This window comes from Bombus huntii, unplaced genomic scaffold (assembly GCF_024542735.1).
Source record: "Bombus huntii isolate Logan2020A unplaced genomic scaffold, iyBomHunt1.1 ctg00000070.1, whole genome shotgun sequence".
NCBI lineage: Eukaryota > Metazoa > Arthropoda > Insecta > Hymenoptera > Apidae > Bombus > Bombus huntii.
This window is the reverse complement of record NW_026099329.1, coordinates 545080-554840: the sequence shown is the minus strand read 5'-3', so window position 1 is coordinate 554840 and position 9761 is coordinate 545080. Positions and strand designations below refer to the sequence as shown.

Sequence of the window (9761 nt, the reverse complement as noted above, 5' to 3'; positions counted from 1 at the left end):
TGATATTATCAGAAATTGTGATTGTAATTAACAATAATTCAAACAAAATTCAAAGAATTGAAATACGATATATCACCTATTTATATGCTTCAACACCTTCTTTCTTTTTTTCTTCTACGTGGAGAAATCCTCATGGACACTCCGCTGCATTCTGGAGAATTAGTGGAGTAGTGCCAGACAAAACTCCTACTGACAAAAACTCCACGGTGGCCAACCTACACGTTTGGCAGCAGTGTCCGAGACCTCTTGGAAATTACTGCCGGTACACTCCCCGCGTCTTCTCGTTAGGCCTATCCTATGAACTAACTAACTAAATGTGGCGTTAGGGGAGACGATTGTCCCCCCCCCCCCCCCCAAAGTAGGCCTACCCAAATTTCAATTAAAAGTGAGTGTGTTAAGAAGTTATAAATACCCTGTTTCGAGGAAAGTTTTTTCTTTTTGGCGCAGAGCGCTTGTGACGCAGGAGAAGCCGCCAGTAACGAAAGGCTTAACCCGCCACGACACCCGATCGGGTCTGCGACGTGTGATTGTTTACGCCATGATGCATGTTCTCTTCCTCGGGCAGGATGAGTTCTTAAGCCACGTCGCCATCCACGTAGCCACTGACAAGTCAGTATTTACCAGCCCCACCGACTTGGAGGAGGAGTTGGCACTTGGCACTACTGGGCGTGAACAGTGCAATGATACCACTAGCACCTTTGGGACCCAACATGCCTAGGTATCCCTAATAACAGCGGAGATCAATATTTAGCCTCGAGAATTAAAAGTTCTAACTCCATTGGATTTGACAGGGTCCAGGATTAACACAGTGCAAATCAGCTGATGTGCGCTGTATAAAGCAGCCAATACGGAGTACAATGCGCATCGAACTGCCTCTGTATCCTGAGTAGTAGCGGAGATTCGTAGAATTCAATATTTACCCCTTGAGCATTAAAAATTCTAACTGCATCGGATTTGACAGGGAAAAGAGATGACATAGTGCAAACCGACTGATGTGCGCTGTGTAAAACAGCAAATGTGGAGTACAACGCGTATCGAATTGTCGAAATTTGTCCAATAGCAGCGGAGATTCGTAGAATTGAATATTTAGCCTTGAGCATTAAAAATTATAATTGCATCGGATTTGACAGGAAAAGAGTGGACATAGCGCAAACCAGATGATGTGCGTTGTATTTGGCATCAAACGTGGAGTATAACGAGCATCGAATTGTCTACATATCCTCAACGGAAGCGGAGATTCGTTCAATTACATATTTAATCTTCAATATTGATAGCTGTGGTTGCATTGGATTTTACTTATACTATATAACGTAATACGTTATTTCCATATTACGTAATACTATATAACGTAGTACGTTATAACGCTATACTTTATAACGTAATGCGTTATAGCGTTATACTATATGTCGGGTTTACATTAGAATTAGGGTTAGGGGCGTGAAGCGAATCTTCGTTTGGATTACACGTCGTCGTTGTGCAATAGAGAAGACATTGACTAGTGCAAATACGATTATTATAGAACCGGACAAGTAACCGTGGTAGTTAGGTACTCGAGAAACTAATGACAATGATCCTAAGTTCAATAACGAATCCGCAGTCGACGGGATGATAGATGAACGTACTCACGAAATCTAAGTCGGATGCGTAATATTCACTGGTTGTAAAGAGTTACTCCTTTCATCACTGAGATCGCGAGCGAGAATGCCTTTCCCGTCCCGATGATGCCACAGAGGAAAACTATAATGGGGTGTGTCTAAGGACACGAGATCATCGGATTCGTCGAGAAAAGCCTTCGTTCAGAAAGTAAGACAAATTGGCGTTGCTGCTAATTGGTCAATCTCCATATCGGTGGTTAGAAAAAGATGCTAGCCGCCCTCGATGGAAAGTTGCTAGTGGGAGACGCCGCTCGTCGAAAAATAGGTCTCCCCTATTTTCCCGTAGTTGGGACAATGACTGTTTGTTTGTTTGAAGGACTTTAGTTAATTAAATCTTAGGATTTATAACGGGTCCTCAGGCTAGCCGAACATGTACTGCGGAGACGCATCGACATCTGGTAATCATCTTACTCGAAGAATAGGGTCTGCGTGTGGCGAGCCACGGGACAGAAACCGTTGGAATGTTTACTGTCGCGTGTCGCCACGAATATTTCTTTTAAGGAGAGCTATAGAATTACTCCATACCTTTGTTAGACAAAGCGTTCATCCCGTGACCGCGGCTACGTTCGGCGACTGACTGTCGCCTCGAGCCCAAGCTCATTATCACAACTCTCGAACAATTACAATCGGATTGAATAACTACAATTGTTCAATTACAGACTCCGGTGTTCTTTCATCTCCGACATATATAACGTAATACTATATTACTGAATGTACTCTATTACGTGAAGGCTGCCAACTTAATACGCGGCGCTTCGTTCCGCAGTTCGTTTGCTTTCTTGACCAGCGACTTCTTCAGAAATTTCTGGTTGCGATTCCTACTGACGACTGGTTACGGGCAACTGCTGTGTTGATCCACTTGCCTCCCTTTCTATTCTTACCATATCCCCACTCCGCCTGTCTTAATATCCGTCCGCGATCATGGTAACGTTCGCCTTCTGCTCAGTATGTGAAGGAACGGCAAAACGTAATATGATATAACGTAATTCAATTTAACGGAATACGTTATAATGTAATGTATTATAACGTAATACTATATCTCGTAATCGTAATGGCAGTCGTCTACCCCGTTCAAGAACTCCTCGAACGCTGTCCATTCGCTGTTGGGCGACACATACACGGCCACTACCACCATTCCTGACCATTCGACCGCTGCGTATCCGTTGCCGCGCTCCAGAGGATCCCTGTGGGCGGACGATGCCGGCGCTGATGTCCAGGTGACAGCCGTCTGTATCTCCGGCGCAGTCCGGAGCGTCCAGGACTCTGTATGGCTCGGCCACCACCGCTAGGGCAACCGTGCTCTCCAGAATGGTTTGGAAAAGCAGGTCTTGACTGTCCCAGATTGTTCTGGAGGGTGCGTACCCTTAATCTTAATCACCTAAGTTCATGGCTTCAATCGCCGCTTCCTCCGCTCCAACCACCTTGCTCGCGGCTTTAGGAGTCAGGGATTTCCTGCGGCCATTCTTCCTTGTTACCGTTTTCTACCGCGGACCCATCGGTCGACGGTATGGTTCTGTACAAAGAGAAACTTAGAAACGAATTAATCGTCCTGCGTAATGTCTATCGTGATTGTGATGTATGTGAAACTTTCCAAAGTGTCTAATTAGTCGTCATTTGAAGTTGATTTTGAGTTGATAGGGCGAGCCTATAATTCAATGTTTCTCCTTGACAAAAAAAATTGTATTTTGATGTTACTAGCGGGTCCAGTCGTTGATACATGTTAATCGACGTTACGATCGAACCGGCCGCGGGTCATCGTCCGATAGATCTGTCGCGGCACTCGACAACAACTACCGCCACTAACTAATACCGGACAACGGTAGCGCAGTGGTTAGCGCCTTAGGTTACGAACGTTCGGGACTCGGATTCGAATCCCGGCGCCCGTAGTCCCATTTTTCTTCCACGCATCTAAATTAGAAAAATATAGCAGTACCCCAGCAGCGACATCTACAGCCAGCAGCTACATTTGCAGATGCTTCGATGAGAAATTATCCAAATGTTTTTCAATAGCTTTTCTACCCTTCCAACGTCATTTTTGCCGATTAAAAGTATAAAATCGTACACGAACGTACCATTTCTCCCTTCTTATTAAAATATTATACTATTGCATCATTAAAATATTGAAACGTTAAAATATAAAATTTCTTTCATCGAGGCATTAAGGTACAACCTGTTATCGTTCTTTTGTTAAGATCTCTTCGATAGAAAAAATGAAGCTTCTACATCTTTTATTTCATCGACAAAACGTTGTTTTAGTTGAATTGTTGAGGTTCTTTCGATCAAAATGATACCGAACATGAAAATAACCCCGAAAAGTTCGATTAGACGCATAGTTCGATTAGCTGCGTTGGAGATGGACTTCCTTCGGACATGACATTCTGAGATTGAATATGCGAGGCTTCTTTTCGCTCTAACATATACAACTTCCATCGTTTGCGAATTAGTCCAAGCTGATGCAGGCACCGCTACGAGGGTGTAATTAATTTCCAATTTCAATATCGTGTTATATCTCAGTTGCTTTCTGTGTTCCTTATTGTTACGTTCGATGTATATAGAACGTATAATCCCAAATCAGGTACTTGCCGTCAATTTGTAAACAGTGATTGTTAACAAATTTTAAAATATGATGTAGAAGAAAATGTTCATCACGTTAAAAATGAAAATTGCCGGACAAAATAGAAGAAAGGCCTCGATGTAACAATATAGATAATTGCATTGTAATGACAATTCTGCCCGAGCAGTCGAGGTAAACAGGCGCGAATAAATGTGCTCCAGTGTTAGTGCGATAAATAGTGAATTTAGGAGGTTAAAACGTTAACGAACACTGTCACATGGTAAAAGTTTCAAAATGCAACAACCAATACCGCCGCCAAACAAAAAAGGGTGACATATGTTTCATAAATGAAGCTACAAATACGTTAAGCAGAAAACAACCAATTAACAAAGAACAGGAAAGCCTATAAAAGAAATGGAAACGTTGCAAAAGCAGGAAGAAAACAGCTACAATAACGAACTATCCTATCAAGATGAAAACTGGAAGGTAGCAACAGCTCACAAAAGGCGTAAAATAATCCTAAATACAAGCGCTATAAAAATTACAGAAATGCACCAGTGGCTACAGGACATCCCACTCCGAAATTCTTTCAGCTCACTGATAAAAGACGGAGATACGAGTTCAGAGGAATCAATGACAACACATATCGTTAAACCACCACCGATCTACATTCATGCTCAAATAACAGATACCCTTATTGAACTATTAAACAACACTGTCGGAAGAGAAAACTACAGTATAAAGGAATTAAAACTGGAACAAGTCAAAGTGCAAACAAATACTCCAAAAATCTTTCGAAAAGTGGCGCAAGTATTAAACATACCATACATCATACATACCAACTCAAAACAGAAAAGAACCACAAAGTAGTAATTAGAGACCTATACCCAAGAACAAACACCAAAAATATATGCAAAGAACTAACAAAAATCGGGCACCAAGTAAGAACAATAAATAATATAACCAGATACGATACAAAACAGTCATTGTCACTGTTTCTAATAGAACTCACGTGGCGTGGAGTCTGCTTTGTGTAGAGAGTCGCCGGACGTAACAAGCAGATATATTTACGAAGGCGTTACCGAAACCAAGATTTCAATATTTACGACAAAAATTAGGTCTGAAAAATAACAATGATGTTAAAAAGTAATCGTTTGTAAAGATTTCGAGTGTTAGGGAGGGTGTTGAAGTAATACTCACTTCTAGGAAAACTACATCTTCTCTAGCGTTTAGTTCTCTTAGTCCCCGATGCTATTGAGTATTGTTTAGCTCTAAATCAATTTGAAGGGCCTCTCAGTCTCATAGCCTTTTTTAGGAATATGCCATGCACAGATGGTGCAGCAGGGTATATATAGACCGGCCAGTTTTCGTAATTATATAAATACCCATAGACTCATGGCTTCGAAGCTCTGTTGTAATGTAACGCTGCCACAGTGTGGTTCTGGATTAGTATACACTGTACTTATACTTATGCTTATATTTATACTTATACTTACAGTTACACTTATACTTAAATATATTTCTGTTACACATTCATCACGCGTTCCTCGAAGAGATAACTTCAACAAAGGTGGTTGGAAAATTCTTCAGCTTGCTCTTCGTTGCTTCTGGCTCATGTGTTGTCCGTTAATCTGATTGCTGGGATTAGTTTAATTGGCTCCTTTATTTTGTTCGTGGCTTTCCATAGGAAATAGTTGGAATTCTCGTACGCAGAAAGTGAATCTATGAATTTTGAGAATTCGTTATTATTATGATCTTTTATTTTACTTTCTATTTCCTTTGCAAGTTTGTTTAGATGTTTTTTTGCTTTCACCTGCTCTATGTTTTTGTCATTTTGCTTTCGCTTACCTTTTTTCCTCTGATTTTGTCAAGAAAGTCTTGCGGAATTATTTTTGTTTGCCTGTTATTTGGTTCATAAGTAGTAGTTGCCAATGCTACTTCTATAATCTCTGTCAATGTACTGCCTGTTCGCAGTGGTGCATATACTGCTACGTCTGGAAGTAATTGCCGTTAGTTAGTATTGTAACGGTGGTTGCTTGAGTGTATTAATGATGGATTTGGCTATGTTGGTGTTAAGGGTGGCGATTAGGTTAGTTACTTGTGCATAACTTCGGCTACCAAAGGTGTTGGTGTTTCCATGATTAGAGTTCTATACATATTGTATTGTTTGCTGTTGGATCTGATTCCGTAATATCTACTCGCTGTATGTTCTGCTTCGAAGCGTGTAGCAGGAGGGTGTGAGGAAAAAGCAACACCATGTTAATGATCATGGAGATCAACTTTTATCTTAGATATATGATTATTATGATTATATTATTCTTATTTTATATCTAACTAATGTCTAATAAATGTTATATAAAATAAATATTTTTTCATTATTAAAATCCTTTGTAAACTCTATAATTATATTATAATTTAGCTTCCTCAATAAAGAATTTAATAACATTGAAAATTTTTAATCATGGGTAATATTTTAAATATGACACTATTTACGTATGTTATAGGTAATGTTAATAGTTACACAATTTTTTAATAAATTAAGAAAAAACTAAAAACAAACTTACTTTCCAATATATGCGTCAAATGTAAAAGCATTAAAGATATGTGTACATATTTAATTTGAAAATTGTGGTCTTGTTAAACTTGTTTGTTGGTAATAATAATGCATGTTTAATAATGGTTCATAATTAATATTCATTTAAACAATGCTTTCTGTAATAAATGGAGTATTGTAGATGTATCTGCTTGAAATAAATGGTGAGAAATTATAATAAATACATAATATAGTATTAGTTATTGAATAAGCTTACTGCTTTAGTTTATATTCTTTACCTTTAGTGCTTTCACCGAAGAATGGCGCCAAACACAAAACCCTAGCTACTCGATCGCAGTGTTCAATGGTGGCCGATTGGTAAAGTACATCTTGCGACATTAAGAACCTTATCTCCTTTACAGCAGTTAACAGACCTGTGTGTACAACTATGGCCTAGGGAAATTAACAGCGTAAAGTCATTAGTGTCTAATTTTATTAATGAAAACTTAAATACATTTTTTATGCTTATTATATATTTTTTTTAAATACTGTATGACTGGAATAATGTAATGCAAATACTTTGTTAAACATAATATATTAAAAATTGGATTTATATTCAATTACATTCTATTTTCCACCAAGAGTTACGCAATTAATTGCGAATTACTCTCTTCGTTTGGGATCGTTCGGATGATAATACATTTTCTTACCACTCTTTGACTTGTTTCTGCATCCCTTGGCTGAGTAATCAGGCATTTGAACTAACGTTCCAAACTTAAATGTTAATTCTGTATGTTCTCTATGATGACTGCAAAAATTTGTAATAAACACGAAGTATAAATCACCTTAAAGTAAAAACGGATAACACCATACAGATTTAATTACTAAGATGTGTGTAGCTCAAAATTTGATGTTAATTTAAAATTGTAATATAATTTATCGTTAAACTTTGCAAAAAAGTTGTATTTTCTTTTGAGGTTATCTTTAGCAATCTTATAAAAAGGTTATTCAACTATTATTTATATCTATTAATAAGAGCGACTTTTAATAATATCTTACTTTTTCTTATTATTCTTTATTTCCGTCGTTATATACACTCCAATACACGGTAAATATTATTACACTTTGTTTACAGACAACTTTGTAAACGTATACTTCATACATTTATATTTATACCAATCTATACATAACTGCTGCAGGAAGCGCTTTTATAAATGGCGGAACCAATCAGCGTTGAACGAATAGATTTGCCACACTGTCCCTGGACCAACTACACATCGCAGGGCTTAACTCTTCAGTTAGGTCTGTAACTGATTCCGAATTTGAAAAATCACCGTACGTGTAATCGATCCAATGATCGAATTAAACTGTCAAAATTTCCAATTAGTTGTGGAATAACAATAATTTTTTGGCCGTTATCTTTTCTGATTGAAGAAAACAGTTACAAAACGAAGTGTATTCATTGAAACTTTTATTGCATGCAATTTTGCATAAATAGAAAAGTTTTATTTTTTTAGGAGTAGAGTTTTAATTAAACAAAAATATTTATTTTGCTTTGATAAAATTAAAATTGAGTGTTATTAATGTCTTAAGACGAATATTAATGAAAGTAATCTGGGAAATACAATATATTACTGTAATATCGTGGAAATAAGGATAGAATTTTTTTTCCGATTACTTACAATTTATTAATATTAAATTGAATATACAAATATAAATTGGACAGAAAACGATGTTTATTTAACGGAAACTAAATGCAATACTCGTATCTATATCAAATAACTTTACAGTTATTTGACCACCCTCGTCACAACGAATCTAACACACACACACACACTCTCTCTCTCTAACAACTCTATCAATTCTCACGACTCTACTCTTCGACGACTCGATTACCTCTAACGACTCTACTCTTCGACGACTCAATTAGCTCTGATTCTCGCAACACGCACACTTTTCGACTCGCACACTCTGATCTTTCGGTCGTCCCGCCTTGGATAGCGAAACCGTCCTTCTTCTAACGTTGTCTATTGTTTCCCTCATACCTATGTAAGAACTACCAACTACGTGCCTTTAGTCACGCAGGCACTCTTAAATGTAAACGAACCACAGAAAGACGACGTACTCGGTTTTATCTATTTTCAACTGATTTCTAATTCGAACTACCTTACGATATTACATTACTCCTAAAACTAAGCTCTGAAATCTGAGCATATATATATATATATCAGAGATGAAAGGACACCGGAGCCTCTCCTTTGGAATTTTGGGAAAGTCCCTTAACACTTTAATCTAGATTCTACCATAGCCGTAATTAAGCGATTGCCGCCATTCAATCCGATTGTATTTGTTCCAGATTTATGATAGTGAGCTTGGGCTCAGTTCGCTGTGGAGTGCCGAAGCGTGCAGACGTGTCTCTAGTGCCCAGCGTAGTCCGAAAACAACACGTGTCGCCCAACCGTCGAAAGAGAACACAGCTAAGTGTCCCTTACCCTTTAGGGAGAAGAAAATCCCACGCACCTAACCCCAACCCGAATACTAGCCTCACAGCCTCACGACTAGTTGTTCATTCCGAATTAACTAGCTCGATGATGGTCCAGCAACCGCGACCAGGCTCTCCGGAGCAGACTCGCAGCTACCCCGTGCTACCCCCCGTGGCAGAAGTGTAGCAGAACTCTCCGCACTAACGACGCTAATACTACAAAGAAAAGGAAAATAGAAACAGCAACGCAAATAAACACACACAACAGGTTCGCCGTATTGGAATCCTCAAACGACGCCATGGAAATCGTAGAACCGCCACCAAACCAACACTCGCAGAGAATCCCCCCTCCCCCACCAATATTTGTGGACGACGTCATTGACATACAGATCAACTCCCTAGAGAGAGATATCAGCAAGGAGGAATATAACCTTAAGATAAGCAACAATAAAGTAAAAATACTGCCGACGAACCCAGAAGCTTACAGAAAACTCACCAAGACACTCAGGACCCTGAACGCCAACTTCCACACCTACC

The 9761-nt window shown here is 38.8% G+C and overlaps 1 long non-coding RNA gene across 7 annotated transcripts; it reads right to left on the bottom strand.

The window, feature by feature from the left end:
• Positions 1-290: 290 nt before the first annotated feature.
• On the bottom strand, positions 291-9390 carry LOC126876336 (uncharacterized). 7 transcript variants are annotated; one of them, XR_007694118.1, is made up of 10 exons: positions 7802-9390; positions 7453-7550; positions 7042-7195; positions 6774-6950; positions 6058-6203; positions 5706-5931; positions 5410-5634; positions 5222-5329; positions 2340-3168; positions 291-1399 (listed from the first exon to the last, which is right to left on the bottom strand). It is a non-coding gene; the product is annotated as an uncharacterized LOC126876336 (long non-coding RNA). The 7 variants fall into 7 exon arrangements; XR_007694120.1 differs by having other exon boundaries at positions 6774-6921; XR_007694119.1 differs by lacking the exon at positions 6774-6950 and having other exon boundaries at positions 7802-8052; positions 8425-9390.
• Between the last annotated feature and the right edge of the window lie 371 nt (positions 9391-9761).